Source organism: Giraffa tippelskirchi, chromosome 12 (assembly GCF_054371585.1).
Source record: "Giraffa tippelskirchi isolate mGirTip1 chromosome 12, T2T-mGirTip1v1.2.pri, whole genome shotgun sequence".
Classification (NCBI taxonomy): Eukaryota; Metazoa; Chordata; class Mammalia; order Artiodactyla; family Giraffidae; genus Giraffa; species Giraffa tippelskirchi.
Window position 1 is genome coordinate 65,349,968 of NC_137286.1, and position 21,637 is coordinate 65,371,604.

Here is a 21,637-nt window from a genome sequence, read left to right on the forward strand (position 1 = left end):
GGCTAAGGGGAGTCCCTGGAAATGCAAGGGTGTGGGTTTTGGCAGACTTCAGGGAAGACATGCCAGATGAGCCTGGGAGACTCCAGCTTAATCTGGATTCAGGAGATATCTCTTCGGGCCAGCTAGTAATTGTAGGATAAGCCTAATGAGTCTTCACAGGATGAAGGGAGTAACGTGCCAAGGTAGCAATCGATGTCCTCATTCGAGAGGATGAAGCTGGTGCTCAGAGAAGGGGGGAACTTGGCCAGAGCAAGGAGGTGTGCACCCAGACAGAACCCCCAGATCCGGCCATTTGAGCTCAGGGAGGCCACTGGTGTGGCTTGTCCCTGTAGCAGGCGCCGAGGCACGCAGCCCACCCTGATTCCTGCGGGGGCCTGACTTGGGAAGTGCCATCTGGTAGCTTTGAGACTCACCAAACCAAATTGCACTGGAGAGAGGAAGGACACCTTCCTTCATCCACCCCCCACCCCCGCCGGATTCCCACATACCCTGACCCCTTTCTCTTGATTTCGGAGCCATTTCCAGAGTCCCGCTCATATGACCTCATTCGAAGTGCACTGTGGACGAGCTGCCATCTGCAGCTGCTACCACAGCAGCCAAGGGCTTTAGCTCCCGAGTACCTCCCTTCCTTTGGAACTTGGGGGCCCTCTACTCCCCACTTGCACACCACAGACCTTTGCTGAGGATTGTGGGGACCCTCACTCAGTTTGCAGCACGTTGTAGCCATCCCTGTCCTCTCAATACCTCCCTTGCCACTCAGCTTGTGAGCCCCTTTGGAGCAGCGTGGCCCACCTGGCTGCAACGGAAGAGACACAGCTGACAGTGAAACAACAGCTTAGATCTGACAGCCGGAAAGCTCTGTCAAAAGGGACCTCCCTCTTCACACCGTAGAGGCTGTAGGAGCCGCCAGGCTTTCGGAACCAGTGCTGGGGCCAAAATGACTCCACAGCCGTTTTCCTTCCTGGGGAGGGTTCTGGCTCGAGTGGGAATGGCTCAAGTCTCCTAAGGTTCTGAAAGCCCACTGTGTGCAGATTCACGGTACACAGAGAGGAGAAGGTGGAGTCCTGCCCTGGAGGTGCTCACAGCTCACGGATGAGCCAGGCAGGCAGGCAGGCAGGCAGGGCATGAGAACACCTGAGCTGCCTTCATGAGTGAATGGTGTGGGGGCAGAGGAAGAGAAGCCGGTCTGCTCCCTCATGTGGTGCCCAGGGCAGGTTGTCCCCAGAGGAAACCCTTACGACGGTGAGGACTCTCACTGCTGTTTCCCAAGGGGTTCCGTCGGTGCGTGTCTTCCCCGGAGCGGTCAGGCCGTCTCTAAAGTACACTGGCCATGGGCATTGCCTCTCCTTGGAACTTCCCACGTGTTTCTCTTTTTTATGGAACAGTGATTTTTCTAGAGGGGTTCTGGGCCACAAGGTTGTTGGGTCATTTTCTAGCCTTCTGTCGTGAAGAACGCTTTCCTGGGCGTTGGGGTGGTTTGTTGTTCCAGCTCCCTTTCTTGGCTTCTTTTGGGAGCTGGTGCAACAAGAGGAGCTCAGTCTCTGCCTTCTGGCTGAGATGTCACCCTTCAAACAGCAATGCCTGCCTGGAGATAATGATGGCATTTGCCAAAAGGGCTTCGTTTGGCACATGATATCTTGAAAGGACGTACACCGTCCTGTCAGCTATCAAAGGCTAGTTCAAATGACATAAAAATGAGAACTCTCCAATGGAGTCTTACAGTAGGTGGAGAGTCCGAAAGAAACTCCTTCAGTCATTTCACTGAGAGTCATTGATTGGGGACACCAAGAATATAGGAAGGAATGCAGAAAGAAAAGATGAAATTGTGTTCAGGATCGGGGGGAGGGATGAACAGGGCGTGCTTGCCTTGAATCCAGGCTTTGTTGGGGGGTGGGGCATAAAGATCAAACGGGTCTGAAACCACAAAGTGGTGATGGTAACACAGTATCACCAGTTACACAAGAGTGTTCCCAAATTGCAACAATGATGAAAAAGTTTACTAATCCCAACTTAACCAACAAAAATACAGGAAACCATACAAAAAATAAAACATCACCAGAAAGGTGGAAACAAACCAAATGCAAAGCAGTTCAGGGGAAAGGAACTCCATGTCCCCTGGGGGCAGACCGAGTTGACAGCGTCCACGGTGAGCCGACAGGGATGGAGGCGGCAGAGCCGACCGCTCCCCTGGACGTGGTGTTTCCGGCAAGGGCTCTGGGTCTCTGTCCAGAGCGGGGGCTCGTTCTTCCTGCAGGGGTGGGTGAGTCATCGTCGGCGTCTGGGTGTTGCGCGGGAGCCAGGGCAGGCTCTCCCTGCCGAGGCGGTGACTCCTCCTCTGCCTCGGGTTCTCCTGCCAAAGCCCGAGCAGGTACAGGTGCACGTGGAGGTGGAGGTTCTGGCTGAGGGGGTGGGACATCAGTGCCTGGGGCTGGGGGTCCTGCAGGCACGGAGATCCGATCTGCCCGGTGTGCTGGCCAGAACCCAGCTGGCCTGGTGTCTCTGCGAGGGCAAGTCTCGGTTCTCCATCTGCCCTCGGTGGATCCCTGGGTCCTGCACCTGGAGCCACCACCTCTGTAGGGACAGGTCTGGGAAGTGGAGCCTGGTTCCAGTTGGAGGCCAGTGCTAGAGCTGGGGGAGAAGCAAAGTTTGCCCACAGGCCAGCCTTGGCATGTGCGTATCCCGGGACAGAAAGCTTCCAAGAGATTCCCAAAGAATACCCAGGGTCGGATGTCTTTTGGGACTGAAGTGTGCAAGATGGGGGTGGGGGTGTGAGGCCAGCGCTTGCTGCAGGCCCAGCAGCATCTTTCGGGGACTCGTCCCTGTGTAGCTCAGCACCCCCTCCCCACACACTCCCGTGCACCAGCCCCAGCGTCCTCACCTCTGTGCTCTGGCGTGCTGGGCTCCAGGTCCTCCTGCTGCCTCAGAGGCTGGGGTTCTCGGGACTCTGGGTCGGAGCCGGGTGTGCTGAGCTCCGTGGCAGCCTCAGACTGGGCCGCCGGGTGTATCCTGTGTGGTGTCTCGGCAGCAGGCCTTCCCCGCCTCCGCTTCGCCCCCGGTGGGGCTGATGCCTCCGTGGGCACGCTCACCTGGAGCTTGCACTGGGCCTCAGGGGCGGGGGGGTGGTGCTCCGACCCCTCCCTCCGGGAGGTGGACGGGGTGTCCCCGTCCTCGGCCTCATAACGTGGGAAGCTCTGCAACGACAGTGACCGTCAGCCAGCCATGCTGGGAGTTTTCCGAGCTGGGCCTGGCCAGTGGAGCCGCTGCTTCTGCCTGCTCGAACTTCTCTTCCCAGAAGGGTCAGAGACGTGTGTCTGCTCAGATCCCCACCCGGGACGAAAGAGACCCACCTGAGGGTGTGAGGCCAGCCTGGGCGGCCGGCGCTGCCCGCACTCTCCCCATCCCAGCCAGCCTGCTCTCCCCTGGGGTGTGGACACAACTTGCCCGCAGGCTTCTGACCCCACATCCGCCTGGGCTTCCTTGAGGGAGACACACCCCGAGAAACCCGCATCCACACACACAGGCAAAGGACCCGGTGTTTCCGGGTGGCATGGGAGAGGTGGGCTGGCCCGGCCTGGGGCTCCCCGTGTTACCTTTCTGTTTCTCCGGGCAAAGGGCCAGAGGCCTCTCGGGGGTGCCCTGAGCCAACGTTGACAGGGTGCCCACGCACACTGCCTGTGACCTCTCCTGAGGCCCCGGCCTCTGGGCAGGGGCAAACAGCAGAACATCCTGGCAGCAAGTGATCTGGCTGGGGGCTCCTCTCCGCTCTGGAGGCCTGGATACCCGGGTTGCGGGTTCTGTTGGGTTCTGTTGCCGGCAGGTGACATCATTTCCTGGGGTTCGTGCTGAGGTCCCTTCCCCAAAACTTCCCAAGGGAATCTCTGGGTTTCTGACTGCTCGACCACCCCCCTTAGGCCATGTGCAGGCACAGTGACAGCCACACAGCCCAGCCCACAGCCCTGGGGAGGCCTGGGTGCAGCCAGGGCCTGAGCTCCGAGGACCCCGCTGCTCTCAGACCAGGCTCCTTCTTCTCATAAGTGGTGTGGCCCTGGACAAGCGTATGCCCCTCAGGGTTTCCCCAGTCTCTCCATCTGCAGAGTGGGGGTCATTCTCCCATCTGCTTCCTAGGTCTGTCGGCCTACGAGCAGCTCCATGCCTTTCCACCTGGGGCCGATATCACGTGGAGCTTGTGCGCTGAGACTTCAGAAAGAAAGACTCCATCCAGGGCTGACACAGCACAGAATGGGGCAGAACGAGGCCTGGATGCGCCGTGGTACCCAGGAAAAGGCACTCCCCCTCCTGAGTGTTTTGAGACCCCGCATCCAAGTTGGAGGACCGAAAGGAAGACTCGAAGGTCTCCCTCTCTTATAGAAAAGAGTAGCCAACTTTCTGGTCCTCTGTTTCCATTGAGATTCTGTTCAAGTGTCCCAGCTCGGCTTCTGCGGGTGGCTGAGCTTCTAATGGCTCCCTGCGTTCTTGTCTTTTCCTCTCAAAGCTTCTGTCCTTTTCCCCCTTCTGGGGTGGATGGGCGCTGTCATTACTTCTACCTTCGAGACAGATTGATGAAACGTCTGGACCATCGACTCCATTCCTCTCTTTGGTTCCGTGTCTCTCTCTGGCTGTGTCCCTCTCTTTTCCCTTCTTGATTCAGTCTGTGTCTTCCTCTTTCTCTCTCGTGTGAGGATGGATGGATGCTAGGAATGCACATGTATGTGATTAGATGAGGGTTATGTTTTAGGGATAGGTTAGAGGGAGAGAAAGGCTTTAGGTCGGAGTTGGTCATGGGGGAAGGGTCAAGGGTGGTGGTGGTGTTTCTTGGAATCTGAGTGCTGTGCGTTCTTCGTCTCTTTCCATATGAACCCCTTCTCAGATACACCACTTGCAAGGAGTCTCTCATGTTCCGTTTCCCATCTTTTGCATTTCTGAATGCTTAGCTTCTCTGTTGTGAAGAGGTTCCATTGGATGGAAACCCATTGGCGTACTTCGTTTTCCTCTTTCCCTTACTTGAAGAGACCCATTTCTACCTCCGCCCAGCAAATGGCAAGGAGACTCTGATGTTAAGGAGCCTTTGACCTACGCTTCTTTCTAGCTGTCTCATGACATCAGTCTTTAGGGTGAGGTTTTTCCCCGATATTGAGGTGGTGTGAGATCAAAACCAATAGCGTTCTTCAGATGTAGCTGTCTGGTTTTCCCATGGACATTTATTGAAGAGGCTTTCTCGTTCCCATTTGGATATTCTCCCCTTTTGTGTCAGAGATGAGTTGACCATGGATGCCGGGGTTTGTTTCTGGACCCTCAACTTTATTCCATCGATCTGGATCTGTGTGTGTTGTTGTATTCCCAATAGCATACTGTCCTGCTGCTGCCGCTGCGCCTAAGTCACTTCAGTCGTGTCTGACTCTGCGCGACCCCATGGCCTGCAGCCTACCAGGCTCCTCCGTCCAGGGCGTTTTCCAGGCAAGAGTACTGGAGTGGGTCGCCATCGCCTTCTCCGATACTCTCCTGAGGATCCTAGTTTGGTCGTCTAATTTCCTTTCACACAACCTTGGATGTCCGTATCGGGGCTTTTTCGTCGGATTGTATTGACAATTTAGGCTCTTTTCTGTTTCCGTACCCCTTTTGCAATTCTTTGTTCGGTGCGAAAATGCATTGGCATTTTGGGAGGAATAGCATCGAAGCTGTGGATTGCCTTGTGGGGCTGTGACATCATTTTCCCAATAGGAATTCTTTCAAGCCCTGAGCACAGCTTCTCTTTCCAGTGGTTGGTGTGGGCTTGATCTTCCTTCTTCCATCTCTCGCCGTTTTGTGAGAACAGGTCCTTCCTTCCCTTCTGGGTTAGATGGACTCGTGGGTATCACTTCAGTGAATGGCATTGTCAGTGGGGGTGATAATTCCCTTCTCATTGGAAGACTTTGCTGTGAGTATTAGAAATGCAAGTGATTTCTCTTCCCCTTCCTCCCTGTCCATCTCTCAGAGCCACCGGGAAACAGAGGCCTCATCCAGGGTCACACAGGCCTGAGGGAGTGCAACTAGACTGTTGTTTCTTCAGGCCCTCAGTGCTGGACATCATCCGGGATACTCTGTGTGTGTCTTCCTCAGTCTGGTGTCCCTTCAGACCTTTCCCTAGTTTTCACAGGCTTGTCGTGTTGGTGTTCTTTGTCTGTTTGGAGACACATCCTTGAGAAGCTTTGTGTTTCCACTCATTCGTCTCGCGATGTATGACCTGTCTTTTGCTTTTGTAATGAGGTCTTTCCCACAGTAGATATCTTTGATTTTGCAAAGTCCACTGTATTCTCTGGGTTGTTTTGTGGGCTGCCTTTTTGTTTTGTGTGTGAAGACTCAAAGCACGTGTCCGGTTTCTGCTCATTGTTCTTCTAGATTTGTGACAAGTTTTCATGGAAACTTTGTCTAGGGATAACTGGAAGTGAACTCGGTGTAAGGTGTCAAGTCTCCATCTCCATTCATGTCATGCCCTGCAGTTTCCAATTCCCTGTTCCTGAGTGGTTTTGGAGACCTTGTGGGAAGTTTGGTTGCATCGGAGTTTGCGTTTCCACCTTGAGTAGATTCACACTGTTCTGCCCTCAGGGACACTGTCAAGGGGGAGTGAGGAGCAGCCTGCACTTCCAGCAGTGACCACACGGTGGGGCGAGTGCTGCTCTCCCCTCTGGGAGCCCCAGGCCACAGGCATCCCAGTGAGGAGCCAGCTCTGTGCTCGGCTGAAAGGAGTTAGACTCTCAGGAGCCTCTGAGCCCTTGCCTTTGGATCACCCAGGGTGGGCATTTGCTGTGACAGAAAAAAATTGCCCTGAATTCCATGGACGGAAGAGCCTGGCTGTGTAGAGTTCGTGAGTTGCCGTGAATCAGACACAACTGAGGACACAAAAATTCAATAGACTAAAACACTTTTTGGGGGTGGGGGGAGTGAAAGGGGGTGATGTGGGGTTTTTTGTCTTATATAATAGCCGAGGGAAATCTAGTTTAAACCTAAATTCACATAGATGGGAAAGGTATAGCTCTCCGTCACCCTATTAAAAAAAAAAAAAGTCTTAACTTTTCTGAAAGCTTATTTAGTAGCTTCCTTGAGCAGTTCATTGTGAAGGATTTTTTTTTTTTTTCTGTGACATTGGCCTCATTAAAAAGTACGGTTTGCCTTTACTGGATAATTTTGTTCATTGGTTTGTTAGGGAATCTTGGTAAGGTTTGAGTTTCCTGGGGAGTATGGTCACATGACCTGGCCCTGGCCAATCGGTGCGTTCCACCTCCCTGGCCACTGTGATTGGCTCCGGACTGGGGCAGTGCCCAATCGGGGCCCGGGGCCGGGCCTCACGTTGGAAGCCAGGGGAAGACGAGCTCTCGTCCTGCTGGGGTAGGGGAAGGGGTGGGGCCGGGGGAGGTCAGGCTCCAGCAGTGGGAGGGGCTTGAGGTCCGCCTGCGGCAGTTGGTGACCTTCCTGCTCCCCTCAGGGCAGAGCCGCCGGCCTGAGAATGAGGGCGCTGCTGAGCCCAGGGGCTGAGATGGCCCGCTGCTGCTGTGGTCCCAGAGTTCCACCCGAGACCTGAGGGAGGCCGTCTGCCCGTGAGTCCTCTCCCGCTTGTCTGTCAGCTTGTTTGAACCATGCTGGGTTTTCTGCCCAGCTGGCTAAGGGGAGTCCCTGGAAATGCAAGGGTGTGGGTTTTGGCAGACTTCAGGGAAGACATGCCAGATGAGCCTGGGAGACTCCAGCTTAATCTGGATTCAGGAGATATCTCTTCGGGCCAGCTAGTAATTGTAGGATAAGCCTAATGAGTCTTCACAGGATGAAGAGAGTAACGTGCCAAGGTAGCAATCGATGTCCTCATTCGAGAGGATGAAGCTGGTGCTCAGAGAAGGGGGGAACTTGGCCAGAGGAAGGAGGTGTGCACCCAGACAGAACCCCCAGATCCGGCCATTTGAGCTCAGGGAGGCCACTGGTGTGGCTTGTCCCTGTGGCAGGGGCCGAGGCACACAGCCCACCCTGATTCCTGCGGGGGCCTGACTTGGGAAGTGCCATCTGGTAGCTTTGAGACTCACCAAACCAAATTGCACTGGAGAGAGGAAGGACACCTTCCTTCATCCACCCCCCACCCCCGCCGGATTCCCACATACCCTGACCCCTTTCTCTTGATTTCGGAGCCATTTCCAGAGTCCCGCTCATATGACCTCATTCGAAGTGCACTGTGGACGAGCTGCCATCTGCAGCTGCTACCACAGCAGCCAAGGGCTTTAGCTCCCGAGTACCTCCCTTCCTTTGGAACTTGGGGGCCCTCTACTCCCCACTTGCACACCACAGACCTTTGCTGAGGATTGTGGGGACCCTCACTCAGTTTGCAGCACGTTGTAGCCATCCCTGTCCTCTCAATACCTCCCTTGCCACTCAGCTTGTGAGCCCCTTTGGAGCAGCGTGGCCCACCTGGCTGCAACGGAAGAGACACAGCTGACAGTGAAACAACAGCTTAGATCTGACAGCCGGAAAGCTCTGTCAAAAGGGACCTCCCTCTTCACACCGTAGAGGCTGTAGGAGCCGCCAGGCTTTCGGAACCAGTGCTGGGGCCAAAATGACCCCACAGCCGTTTTCCTTCCTGGGGAGGGTTCTGGCTCGAGTGGGAATGGCTCAAGTCTCCTAAGGTTCTGAAAGCCCACTGTGTGCAGATTCACGGTACACAGAGAGGAGAAGGTGGAGTCCTGCCCTGGAGGTGGTCACAGCTCACGGATGAGCCAGGCAGGCAGGCAGGCAGGCAGGCAGGGCATGAGAACACCTGAGCTGCCTTCATGAGTGAATGGTGTGGGAGCAGAGGAAGAGAAGCCGGTCTGCTCCCTCATGTGGTGCCCAGGGCAGGTTGTCCCCAGAGGAAACCCTTACGACGGTGAGGACTCTCACTGCTGTTTCCCAAGGGGTTCCGTCGGTGCGTGTCTTCCCCGGAGCGGTCAGGCCGTCTCTAAAGTACACTGGCCATGGGCATTGCCTCTCCTTGGAACTTCCCACGTGTTTCTCTTTTTTATGGAACAGTGATTTTTCTAGAGGGGTTCTGGGCCACAAGGTTGTTGGGTCATTTTCTAGCCTTCTGTCGTGAAGAACGCTTTCCTGGGCGTTGGGGTGGTTTGTTGTTCCAGCTCCCTTTCTTGGCTTCTTTTGGGAGCTGGTGCAACAAGAGGAGCTCAGCCTCTGCCTTCTGGCTGAGATGTCACCCTTCAAACAGCAATGCCTGCCTGGAGATAATGTTGGCATTTGCCAAAAGGGCTTCGTTTGGCACATGATATCTTGAAAGGACGTACACCGTCCTGTCAGCTATCAAAGGCTAGTTCAAATGACATAAAAACGAGAACTCTCCAATGGAGACTTACAGTAGGTGGAGAGTCCGAAAGAAACTCCTTCAGTCATTTCACTGAGAGTCATTGATTGGGGACACCAAGAATATAGGAAGGAATGCAGAAAGAAAAGATGAAATTGTGTTCAGGATCGGGGGGAGGGATGAACAGGGCGTGCTTGCCTTGAATCCAGGCTTTGTTGGGGGGTGGGGCATAAAGATCAAACGGGTCTGAAACCACAAAGTGGTGATGGTAACACAGTATCACCAGAGTTACACAACAGTGTTCCCAAATTGCAACAATGATGAAAAAGTTTACTAACTTAACCAACAAGTTCCCAACTTAACCAACAAAAATACAGGAAACCATACAAAAAATAAAACATCACCAGAAAGGTGGAAACAAACCAAATGCAAAGCAGTTCAGGGGAAAGGAACTCCATGTCCCCTGGGGGCAGACCGAGTTGACAGCATCCACGGTGAGCCGACAGGGATGGAGGCGGCAGAGCCGACCGCTCCCCTGGACGTGGTGTTTCCGGCAAGGGCTCTGGGTCTCTGTCCAGAGCGGGGGCTCGTTCTTCCTGCAGGGGTGGGTGAGTCATCGTCGGCGTCTGGGTGTTGCGCGGGAGCCAGGGCAGGCTCTCCCTGCCGAGGCGGTGACTCCTCCTCTGCCTCGGGTTCTCCTGCCAAAGCCCGAGCAGGTACAGGTGCACGTGGAGGTGGAGGTTCTGGCTGAGGGGGTGGGACATCAGTGCCTGGGGCTGGGGGTCCTGCAGGCACGGAGATCCGATCTGCCCGGTGTGCTGGCCAGAACCCAGCTGGCCTGGTGTCTCTGCGAGGGCAAGTCTCGGTTCGCCATCTGCCCTCGGTGGATCCCTGGGTCCTGCACCTGGAGCCACCACCTCTGTAGGGACAGGTCTGGGAAGTGGAGCCTGGTTCCAGTTGGAGGCCAGTGCTAGAGCTTGGGGAGAAGCAAAGTTTGCCCACAGGCCAGCCTTGGCATGTGCGTATCCCGGGACAGAAAGCTTCCAAGAGATTCCCAAAGAATACCCAGGGTCGGATGTCTTTTGGGACTGAAGTGTGCAAGATGGGGGTGGGGGTGTGAGGCCAGCGCTTGCTGCAGGCCCAGCAGCATCTTTCGGGAACTCATCCCTGTGTAGCTCAGCACCCCCTCCCCACACACTCCCGTGCACCAGCCCCAGCGTCCTCACCTCTGTGCTCTGGCGTGCTGGGCTCCAGGTCCTCCTGCTGCCTCAGAGGCTGGGGTTCTCGGGACTCTGGGTCGGAGCCGGGTGTGCTGAGCTCCGTGGCAGCCTCAGACTGGGCCGCCGGGTGTATCCTGTGTGGTGTCTCGGCAGCAGGCCTTCCCCGCCTCCGCTTCGCCCCCGGTGGGGCTGATGCCTCCGTGGGCACGCTCACCTGGAGCCTGCACTGGGCCTCAGGGGCGGGGGGGTGGTGCTCCGACCCCTCCCTCCGGGAGGTGGACGGGGTGTCCCCGTCCTCGGCCTCATCACGTGGGAAGCTCTGCAACGACAGTGACCGTCAGCCAGCCATGCTGGGACTTTTCCAAGCTGGGCCTGGCCAGTGGAGCCGCTGCTTCTGCCTGCTCGAACTTCTCTTCCCAGAAGGGTCAGAGACGTGTGTCTGCTCAGATCCCCACCCGGGACGAAAGAGACCCACCTGAGGGTGTGAGGCCAGCCTGGGCGGCCGGCGCTGCCCGCACTCTCCCCATCCCAGCCAGCCTGCTCTCCCCTGGGGTGTGGACACAACTTGCCCGCAGGCTTCTGACCCCACATCCGCCTGGGCTTCCTTGAGGGAGACACACCCCGAGAAACCCGCATCCACACACACAGGCAAAGGACCCGGTGTTTCCGGGTGGCATGGGAGAGGTGGGCTGGCCCGGCCTGGGGCTCCCCGTGTTACCTTTCTGTTTCTCCGGGCAAAGGGCCAGAGGCCTCTCGGGGGTGCCTTGAGCCAACGTCGACAGGGTGCCCACGCACACTGCCTGTGACCTCTCCTGAGGCCCCGGCCTCTGGGCAGGGGCAAACAGCAGAACATCCTGGCAGCAAGTGATCTGGCTGGGGGCTCCTCTCCGCTCTGGAGGCCTGGATACCCGGGTTGCGGGTTCTGTTGGGTTCTGTTGCCGGCAGGTGACATCATTTCCTGGGGTTCGTGCTGAGGTCCCTTCCCCAAAACTTCCCAAGGGAATCTCTGGGTTTCTGACTGCTCGACCACCCCCCTTAGGCCATGTGCAGGCACAGTGACAGCCACACAGCCCAGCCCACAGCCCTGGGGAGGCCTGGGTGCAGCCAGGGCCTGAGCTCCGAGGACCCCGCTGCTCTCAGACCAGGCTCCTTCTTCTCATAAGTGGTGTGGCCCTGGACAAGCGTATGCCCCTCAGGGTTTCCCCAGTCTCTCCATCTGCAGAGTGGGGGTCATTCTCCCATCTGCTTCCTAGGTCTGTCGGCCTACGAGCAGCTCCATGCCTTTCCACCTGGGGCCGATATCACGTGGAGCTTGTGCGCTGAGACTTCAGAAAGAAAGACTCCATCCAGGGCTGACACAGCACAGAATGGGGCAGAACGAGGCCTGGATGCGCCGTGGTACCCAGGAAAAGGCACTCCCCCTCCTGAGTGTTTTGAGACCCCGCATCCAAGTTGGAGGACCGAAAGGAAGACTCGAAGGTCTCCCTCTCTTATAGAAAAGAGTAGCCAACTTTCTGGTCCTCTGTTTCCATTGAGATTCTGTTCAAGTGTCCCAGCTCGGCTTCTGCGGGTGGCTGAGCTTCTAATGGCTCCCTGCGTTCTTGTCTTTTCCTCTCCAAAGCTTCTGTCCTTTTCCCCCTTCTGGGGTGGATGGGCGCTGTCATTACTTCTACCTTCGAGACAGATTGATGAAACGTCTGGACCATCGACTCCATTCCTCTCTTTGGTTCCGTGTCTCTCTCTGGCTGTGTCCCTCTCTTTTCCCTTCTTGATTCAGTCTGTGTCTTCCTCTTTCTCTCTCGTGTGAGGATGGATGGATGCTAGGAATGCACATGTATGTGATTAGATGAGGGTTATGTTTTAGGGATAGGTTAGAGGGAGAGAAAGGCTTTAGGTCGGAGTTGGTCATGGGGGAAGTGTCAAGGGTGGTGGTGGTGTTTCTTGGAATCTGAGTGCTGTGCGTTCTTCGTCTCTTTCCATATGAACCCCTTCTCAGATACACCACTTGCAAGGAGTCTCTCATGTTCCGTTTCCTATCTTTTGCATTTCTGAATGCTTAGCTTCTCTGTTGTGAAGAGGTTCCATTGGATGGAAACCCATTGGCGTACTTCGTTTTCCTCTTTCCCTTACTTGAAGAGACCCATTTCTACCTCCGCCCAGCAAATGGCAAGGAGACTCTGATGTTAAGGAGCCTTTGACCTACGCTTCTTTCTAGCTGTCTCATGACATCAGTCTTTAGGGTGAGGTTTTTCCCCGATATTGAGGTGGTGTGAGATCAAAACCAATAGCGTTCTTCAGATGTAGCTGTCTGGTTTTCCCATGGACATTTATTGAAGAGGCTTTCTTGTTCCCATTTGGATATTCTCCCCTTTTGTGTCAGAGATGAGTTGACCATGGATGCCGGGGTTTGTTTCTGGACCCTCAACTTTATTCCATCGATCTGGATCTGTGTGTGTTGTTGTATTCCCAATAGCATACTGTCCTGCTGCTGCCGCTGCGCCTAAGTCACTTCAGTCGTGTCTGACTCTGCGCGACCCCATGGCCTGCAGCCTACCAGGCTCCTCCGTCCAGGGCGTTTTCCAGGCAAGAGTACTGGAGTGGGTCGCCATCGCCTTCTCCGATACTCTCCTGAGGATCCTAGTTTGGTCGTCTAATTTCCTTTCACACAACCTTGGATGTCCGTATCGGGGCTTTTTCGTCGGATTGTATTGACAATTTAGGCTCTTTTCTGTTTCCGTACCCCTTTTGCAATTCTTTGTTCGGTGCGAAAATGCATTGGCATTTTGGGAGGAATAGCATCGAAGCTGTGGATTGCCTTGTGGGGCTGTGACATCATTTTCCCAATAGGAATTCTTTCAAGCCCTGAGCACAGCTTCTCTTTCCAGTGGTTGGTGTGGGCTTGGTCTTCCTTCTTCCATCTCTCGCCGTTTTGTGAGAACAGGTCCTTCCTTCCCTTCTGGGTTAGATGGACTCGTGGGTATCACTTCAGTGAATGGCATTGTCAGTGGGGGTGATAATTCCCTTCTCATTGGAAGACTTTGCTGTGAGTATTAGAAATGCAAGTGATTTCTCTTCCCCTTCCTCCCTGTCCATCTCTCAGAGCCACCGGGAAACAGAGGCCTCATCCAGGGTCACACAGGCCTGAGGGAGTGCAACTAGACTGTTGTTTCTTCAGGCCCTCAGTGCTGGACATCATCCGGGATACTCTGTGTGTGTCTTCCTCAGTCTGCTGTCCCTTCAGACCTTTCCCTAGTTTTCACAGGCTTGTCGTGTTGGTGTTCTTTGTCTGTTTGGAGACACATCCTTGAGAAGCTTTGTGTTTCCACTCATTCGTCTCGCGATGTATGACCTGTCTTTTGCTTTTGTAATGAGGTCTTTCCCACAGTAGATATCTTTGATTTTGCAAAGTCCACTGTATTCTCTGGGTTGTTTTGTGGGCTGCCTTTTTGTTTTGTGTGTGAAGACTCAAAGCACGTGTCCGGTTTCTGCTCATTGTTCTTCTAGATTTGTGACAAGTTTTCATGGAAACTTTGTCTAGGGATAACTGGAAGTGAACTCGGTGTAAGGTGTCAAGTCTCCATCTCCATTCATGTCATGCCCTGCAGTTTCCAATTCCCTGTTCCTGAGTGGTTTTGGAGACCTTGTGGGAAGTTTGGTTGCATCGGAGTTTGCGTTTCCACCTTGAGTAGATTCACACTGTTCTGCCCTCAGGGACACTGTCAAGGGGGAGTGAGGAGCAGCCTGCACTTCCAGCAGTGACCACACGGTGGGGCGAGTGCTGCTCTCCCCTCTGGGAGCCACAGGCCACAGGCATCCCAGTGAGGAGCCAGCTCTGTGCTCAGCTGAAAGGAGTTAGACTCTCAGGAGCCTCTGAGCCCTTGCCTTTGGATCACCCAGGGTGGGCATTTGCTGTGACAGAAAAAAATTGCCCTGAATTCCATGGACGGAAGAGCCTGGCTGTGTAGAGTTCGTGAGTTGCCGTGAATCAGACACAACTGAGGACACAAAAATTCAATAGACTAAAACACTTTTTGGGGGTGGGGGGAGTGAAAGGGGGTGATGTGGGGTTTTTTGTCTTATATAATAGCCGAGGGAAATCTAGTTTAAACCTAAATTCACATAGATGGGAAAGGTATAGCTCTCCGTCACCCTATTAAAAAAAAAAAAACGTCTTAACTTTTCTGAAAGCTTATTTAGTAGCTTCCTTGAGCAGTTCATTGTGAAGGATTTTTTTTTTTTCTGTGACATTGGCCTCATTAAAAAGTACGGTTTGCCTTTACTGGATAATTTTGTTCATTGGTTTGTTAGGGAATCTTGGTAATATTTGAGTTTCCTGGGGAGTATGGTCACATGACCTGGCCCTGGCCAATCGGTGCGTTCCACCTCCCTGGGCACTGTGATTGGCTCCGGACTGGGGCAGTGCCCAATCGGGGCCCAGGGCCGGGCCTCACGTTGGAAGCCAGGGGAAGACGAGCTCTCGTCCTGCTGGGGTAGGGGAAGGGGTGGGGCCGGGGGAGGTCAGGCTCCAGCAGTGGGAGGGGCTTGAGGTCCGCCTGAGGCAGTTGGTGACCTTCCTGCTCCCCTCAGGGCAGAGCCCCCGGCCTGAGAATGAGGGCGCTGCTGAGCCCAGGGGCTGAGATGGCCCGCTGCTGCTGTGGTCCCAGAGCTCCACCCGAGACCTGAGGGAGGCCGTCTGCCCGTGAGTCCTCTCCCGCTTGTCTGTCAGCTTGTTTGAACCATGCTGGGTTTTCTGCCCAGCTGGCTAAGGGGAGTCCCTGGAAATGCAAGGGTGTGGGTTTTGGCAGACTTCAGGGAAGACATGCCAGATGAGCCTGGGAGACTCCAGCTTAATCTGGATTCAGGAGATATCTCTTCGGGCCAGCTAGTAATTGTAGGATAAGCCTAATGAGTCTTCACAGGATGAAGAGAGTAACGTGCCAAGGTAGCAATCGATGTCCTCATTCGAGAGGATGAAGCTGGTGCTCAGAGAAGGGGGGAACTTGGCCAGAGCAAGGAGGTGTGCACCCAGACAGAACCCCCAGATCCGGCCATTTGAGCTCAGGGAGGCCACTGGTGTGGCTTGTCCCTGTGGCAGGGGCCGAGGCACGCAGCCCACCCTGATTCCTGCGGGGGCCTGACTTGGGAAGTGCCATCTGGTAGCTTTGAGACTCACCAAACCAAATTGCACTGGAGAGAGGAAGGACACCTTCCTTCATCCACCCCCCACCCCCGCCGGATTCCCACATACCCTGACCCCTTTCTCTTGATTTCGGAGCCATTTCCAGAGTCCCGCTCATATGACCTCATTCGAAGTGCACTGTGGACGAGCTGCCATCTGCAGCTGCTACCACAGCAGCCAAGGGCTTTAGCTCCCGAGTACCTCCCTTCCTTTGGAACTTGGGGGCCCTCTACTCCCCACTTGCACACCACAGACCTTTGCTGAGGATTGTGGGGACCCTCACTCAGTTTGCAGCACGTTGTAGCCATCCCTGTCCTCTCAATACCTCCCTTGCCACTCAGCTTGTGAGCCCCTTTGGAGCAGCGTGGCCCACCTGGCTGCAACGGAAGAGACACAGCTGACAGTGAAACAACAGCTTAGATCTGACAGCCGGAAAGCTCTGTCAAAAGGGACCTCCCTCTTCACACCGTAGAGGCTGTAGGAGCCGCCAGGCTTTCGGAACCAGTGCTGGGGCCAAAATGACCCCACAGCCATTTTCCTTCCTGGGGAGGGTTCTGGCTCGAGTGGGAATGGCTCAAGTCTCCTAAGGTTCTGAAAGCCCACTGTGTGCAGATTCACGGTACACAGAGAGGAGAAGGTGGAGTCCTGCCCTGGAGGTGGTCACAGCTCACGGATGAGCCAGGCAGGCAGGCAGGCAGGCAGGCAGGGCATGAGAACACCTGAGCTGCCTTCATGAGTGAATGGTGTGGGAGCAGAGGAAGAGAAGCCGGTCTGCTCCCTCATGTGGTGCCCAGGGCAGGTTGTCCCCAGAGGAAACCCTTACGACGGTGAGGACTCTCACTGCTGTTTCCCAAGGGGTTCCGTCGGTGCGTGTCTTCCCCGGAGCGGTCAGGCCGTCTCTAAAGTACACTGGCCATGGGCATTGCCTCTCCTTGGAACTTCCCACGTGTTTCTCTTTTTTATGGAACAGTGATTTTTCTAGAGGGGTTCTGGGCCACAAGGTTGTTGGGTCATTTTCTAGCCTTCTGTCGTGAAGAACGCTTTCCTGGGCGTTGGGGTGGTTTGTTGTTCCAGCTCCCTTTCTTGGCTTCTTTTGGGAGCTGGTGCAACAAGAGGAGCTCAGCCTCTGCCTTCTGGCTGAGATGTCACCCTTCAAACAGCAATGCCTGCCTGGAGATAATGATGGCATTTGCCAAAAGGGCTTCATTTGGCACATGATATCTTGAAAGGACGTACACCGTCCTGTCAGCTATCAAAGGCTAGTTCAAATGACATAAAAATGAGAACTCTCCAATGGAGTCTTACAGTAGGTGGAGAGTCCGAAAGAAACTCCTTCAGTCATTTCACTGAGAGTCATTGATTGGGGACACCAAGAATATAGGAAGGAATGCAGAAAGAAAAGATGAAATTGTGTTCAGGATCGGGGGGAGGGATGAACAGGGCGTGCTTGCCTTGAATCCAGGCTTTGTTGGGGGGTGGGGCATAAAGATCAAACGGGTCTGAAACCACAAAGTGGTGATGGTAACACAGTATCACCAGTTACACAAGAGTGTTCCCAAATTGCAACAATGATGAAAAAGTTTACTAATCCCAACTTAACCAACAAAAATACAGGAAACCATACAAAAAATAAAACATCACCAGAAAGGTGGAAACAAACCAAATGCAAAGCAGTTCAGGGGAAAGGAACTCCATGTCCCCTGGGGGCAGACCGAGTTGACAGCGTCCACGGTGAGCCGACAGGGATGGAGGCGGCAGAGCCGACCGCTCCCCTGGACGTGGTGTTTCCGGCAAGGGCTCTGGGTCTCTGTCCAGAGCGGGGGCTCGTTCTTCCTGCAGGGGTGGGTGAGTCATCGTCGGCGTCTGGGTGTTGCGCGGGAGCCAGGGCAGGCTCTCCCTGCCGAGGCGGTGACTCCTCCTCTGCCTCGGGTTCTCCTGCCAAAGCCCGAGCAGGTACAGGTGCACGTGGAGGTGGAGGTTCTGGCTGAGGGGGTGGGACATCAGTGCCTGGGGCTGGGGGTCCTGCAGGCACGGAGATCCGATCTGCCCGGTGTGCTGGCCAGAACCCAGCTGGCCTGGTGTCTCTGCGAGGGCAAGTCTCGGTTCTCCATCTGCCCTCGGTGGATCCCTGGGTCCTGCACCTGGAGCCACCACCTCTGTAGGGACAGGTCTGGGAAGTGGAGCCTGGTTCCAGTTGGAGGCCAGTGCTAGAGCTGGGGGAGAAGCAAAGTTTGCCCACAGGCCAGCCTTGGCATGTGCGTATCCCGGGACAGAAAGCTTCCAAGAGATTCCCAAAGAATACCCAGGGTCGGATGTCTTTTGGGACTGAAGTGTGCAAGATGGGGGTGGGGGTGTGAGGCCAGCGCTTGCTGCAGGCCCAGCAGCATCTTTCGGGGACTCGTCCCTGTGTAGCTCAGCACCCCCTCCCCACACACTCCCGTGCACCAGCCCCAGCGTCCTCACCTCTGTGCTCTGGCGTGCTGGGCTCCAGGTCCTCCTGCTGCCTCAGAGGCTGGGGTTCTCGGGACTCTGGGTCGGAGCCGGGTGTGCTGAGCTCCGTGGCAGCCTCAGACTGGGCCGCCGGGTGTATCCTGTGTGGTGTCTCGGCAGCAGGCCTTCCCCGCCTCCGCTTCGCCCCCGGTGGGGCTGATGCCTCCGTGGGCACGCTCACCTGGAGCCTGCACTGGGCCTCAGGGGCGGGGGGGTGGTGCTCCGACCCCTCCCTCCGGGAGGTGGACGGGGTGTCCCCGTCCTCGGCCTCATAACGTGGGAAGCTCTGCAACGACAGTGACCGTCAGCCAGCCATGCTGGGAGTTTTCCGAGCTGGGCCTGGCCAGTGGAGCCGCTGCTTCTGCCTGCTCGAACTTCTCTTCCCAGAAGGGTCAGAGACGTGTGTCTGCTCAGATCCCCACCCGGGACAAAAGAGACCCACCTGAGGGTGTGAGGCCAGCCTGGGCGGCCGGCGCTGCCCGCACTCTCCCCATCCCAGCCAGCCTGCTCTCCCCTGGGGTGTGGACACAACTTGCCCGCAGGCTTCTGACCCCACATCCGCCTGGGCTTCCTTGAGGGAGACACACCCCGAGAAACCCGCATCCACACACACAGGCAAAGGACCCGGTGTTTCCGGGTGGCATGGGAGAGGTGGGCTGGCCCGGCCTGGGGCTCCCCGTGTTACCTTTCTGTTTCTCCGGGCAAAGGGCCAGAGGCCTCTCGGGGGTGCCCTGAGCCAACGTTGACAGGGTGCCCACGCACACTGCCTGTGAGCTCTCCTGAGGCCCCGGCCTCTGGGCAGGGGCAAACAGCAGAACATCCTGGCAGCAAGTGATCTGGCTGGGGGCTCCTCTCCGCTCTGGAGGCCTGGATACCCGGGCTGCGGGTTCTGTTGGGTTCTGTTGCCGGCAGGTGACATCATTTCCTGGGGTTCGTGCTGAGGTCCCTTCCCCAAAACTTCCCAAGGGAATCTCTGGGTTTCTGACTGCTCGACCACCCCCCTTAGGCCATGTGCAGGCACAGTGACAGCCACACAGCCCAGCCCACAGCCCTGGGGAGGCCTGGGTGCAGCCAGGGCCTGAGCTCCGAGGACCCCGCTGCTCTCAGACCAGGCTCCTTCTTCTCATAAGTGGTGTGGCCCTGGACAAGCGTATGCCCCTCAGGGTTTCCCCAGTCTCTCCATCTGCAGAGTGGGGGTCATTCACCCATCTGCTTCCTAGGTCTGTCGGCCTACGAGCAGCTCCATGCCTTTCCACCTGGGGCCGATATCACGTGGAGCTTGTGCGCTGAGACTTCAGAAAGAAAGACTCCATCCAGGGCTGAGACAGCACAGAATGGGGCAGAATGAGGCCTGGATGCGCCGTGGTACCCAGGAAAAGGCACTCCCCCTCCTGAGTGTTTTGAGACCCCGCATCCAAGTTGGAGGCGCGAAAGGAAGACTCGAAGGTCTCCCTCTCTTATAGAAAAGAGTAGCCAACTTTCTGGTCCTCTGTTTCCATTGAGATTCTGTTCAAGTGTCCCAGCTCGGCTTCTGCGGGTGGCTGAGCTTCTAATGGCTCCCTGCGTTCTTGTCTTTTCCTCTCCAAACCTTCCGTCCTTTTCCCCCTTCTGGGGTGGATGGGCGCTGTCATTGCTTCTACCTTCGAGACAGATTGATGAAAAGTCTGGACCGTCGACTCCTTTCCTCTCTTTGGTTCCGTGTCTCTCTCTGTCTGTGTCCCTCTCTTTTCCCTTCTCGATTCAGTCTGTGTCTTCCTCTTTCTCTCTCGTGTGTGGATGGATGGATGCTAGGAATGCACATGTATATGATTAGATGAGGGTTATGTTTTAGGGATAGGTTAGAGGGAGAGAAAGGCTTTAGGTCGGAGTTGGTCATGGGGGAAGGGTCAAGGGTGGTGGTGGTGTTTCTTGGAATCTGAGTGCTGTGCATTCTTCGTCTCTTTCCATATGAACCCCTTCTCAGATACACCACTTGCAAGGAGTCTCTCATGTTCCGTTTCCCATCTTTTGCATTTCTGAATGCTTAGCTTCTCTGTTGTGAAGAGGTTCCATTGGATGGAAACCCATTGGCGTACTTCGTTTTCCTCTTTCCCTTACTTGAAGAGACCCATTTCTACCTCCGCCCAGCAAATGGCAAGGAGACTCTGATGTTAAGGAGCCTTTGACCTACGCTTCTTTCTAGCTGTCTCATGACATCAGTCTTTAGGGTGAGGTTTTTTCCCGATATTGAGGTGGTGTGAGATCAAAACCAATAGTGTTCTTCAGATGTAGCTGTCTGGTTTTCCCATGGACATTTATTGAAGAGGCTTTCTTGTTCCCATTTGGATATTCTCCCCTTTTGTGTCAGAGATGAGTTGACCATGGATGCCGGGGTTTGTTTCTGGACCCTCAACTTTATTCCATCGATCTGGATCTGTGTGTGTTGTTGTATTCCCAATAGCATACTGTCCTGCTGCTGCCGCTGCGCCTAAGTCACTTCAGTCGTGTCTGACTCTGCGCGACCCCATGGCCTGCAGCCTACCAGGCTCCTCCGTCCAGGGCGTTTTCCAGGCAAGAGTACTGGAGTGGGTCGCCATCGCCTTCTCCGATACTCTCCTGAGGATCCTAGTTTGGTCGTCTAATTTCCTTTCACACAACCTTGGATGTCCGTATCGGGGCTTTTTCGTCGGATTGTATTGACAATTTAGGCTCTTTTCTGTTTCCGTACCCCTTTTGCAATTCTTTGTTCGGTGCGAAAATGCATTGGCATTTTGGGAGGAATAGCATCGAAGCTGTGGATTGCCTTGTGGGGCTGTGACATCATTTTCCCAATAGGAATTCTTTCAAGCCCTGAGCACAGCTTCTCTTTCCAGTGGTTGGTGTGGGCTTGATCTTCCTTCTTCCATCTCTCGCCGTTTTGTGAGAACAGGTCCTTCCTTCCCTTCTGGGTTAGATGGACTCGTGGGTATCACTTCAGTGAATGGCATTGTCAGTGGGGGTGATAATTCCCTTCTCATTGGAAGACTTTGCTGTGAGTATTAGAAATGCAAGTGATTTCTCTTCCCCTTCCTCCCTGTCCATCTCTCAGAGCCACCGGGAAACAGAGGCCTCATCCAGGGTCACACAGGCCTGAGGGAGTGCAACTAGACTGTTGTTTCTTCAGGCCCTCAGTGCTGGACATCATCCGGGATACTCTGTGTGTGTCTTCCTCAGTCTGCTGTCCCTTCAGACCTTTCCCTAGTTTTCACAGGCTTGTCGTGTTGGTGTTCTTTGTCTGTTTGGAGACACATCCTTGAGAAGCTTTGTGTTTCCACTCATTCGTCTCGCGATGTATGACCTGTCTTTTGCTTTTGTAATGAGGTCTTTCCCACAGTAGATATCTTTGATTTTGCAAAGTCCACTGTATTCTCTGGGTTGTTTTGTGGGCTGCCTTTTTGTTTTGTGTGTGAAGACTCAAAGCACGTG

General features: G+C 55.1%; 2 long non-coding RNA genes across 2 annotated transcripts in view; one reads left to right on the forward strand and one right to left on the reverse strand.

Annotated features, from left to right (window-relative positions):
- LOC145530002 (uncharacterized) overlaps window positions 1-21,637 on the forward strand; it is a 1,493,464-nt gene that overhangs the window by 252,279 nt on the left and 1,219,548 nt on the right. Inside the window, exons 35-36 of the long non-coding RNA XR_014071397.1 lie at window positions 7,460-7,571; window positions 15,112-15,223. This is a non-coding gene — a long non-coding RNA (uncharacterized LOC145530002). The remainder of the gene's footprint in view (window positions 1-7,459; window positions 7,572-15,111; window positions 15,224-21,637) is intronic.
- Window positions 1,966-3,766, reverse strand: LOC145530016 (uncharacterized). The gene is made up of 2 exons (XR_014071414.1): window positions 2,879-3,766; window positions 1,966-2,628 (listed from the first exon to the last, which is right to left on the reverse strand). It is a non-coding gene; the product is annotated as an uncharacterized LOC145530016 (long non-coding RNA).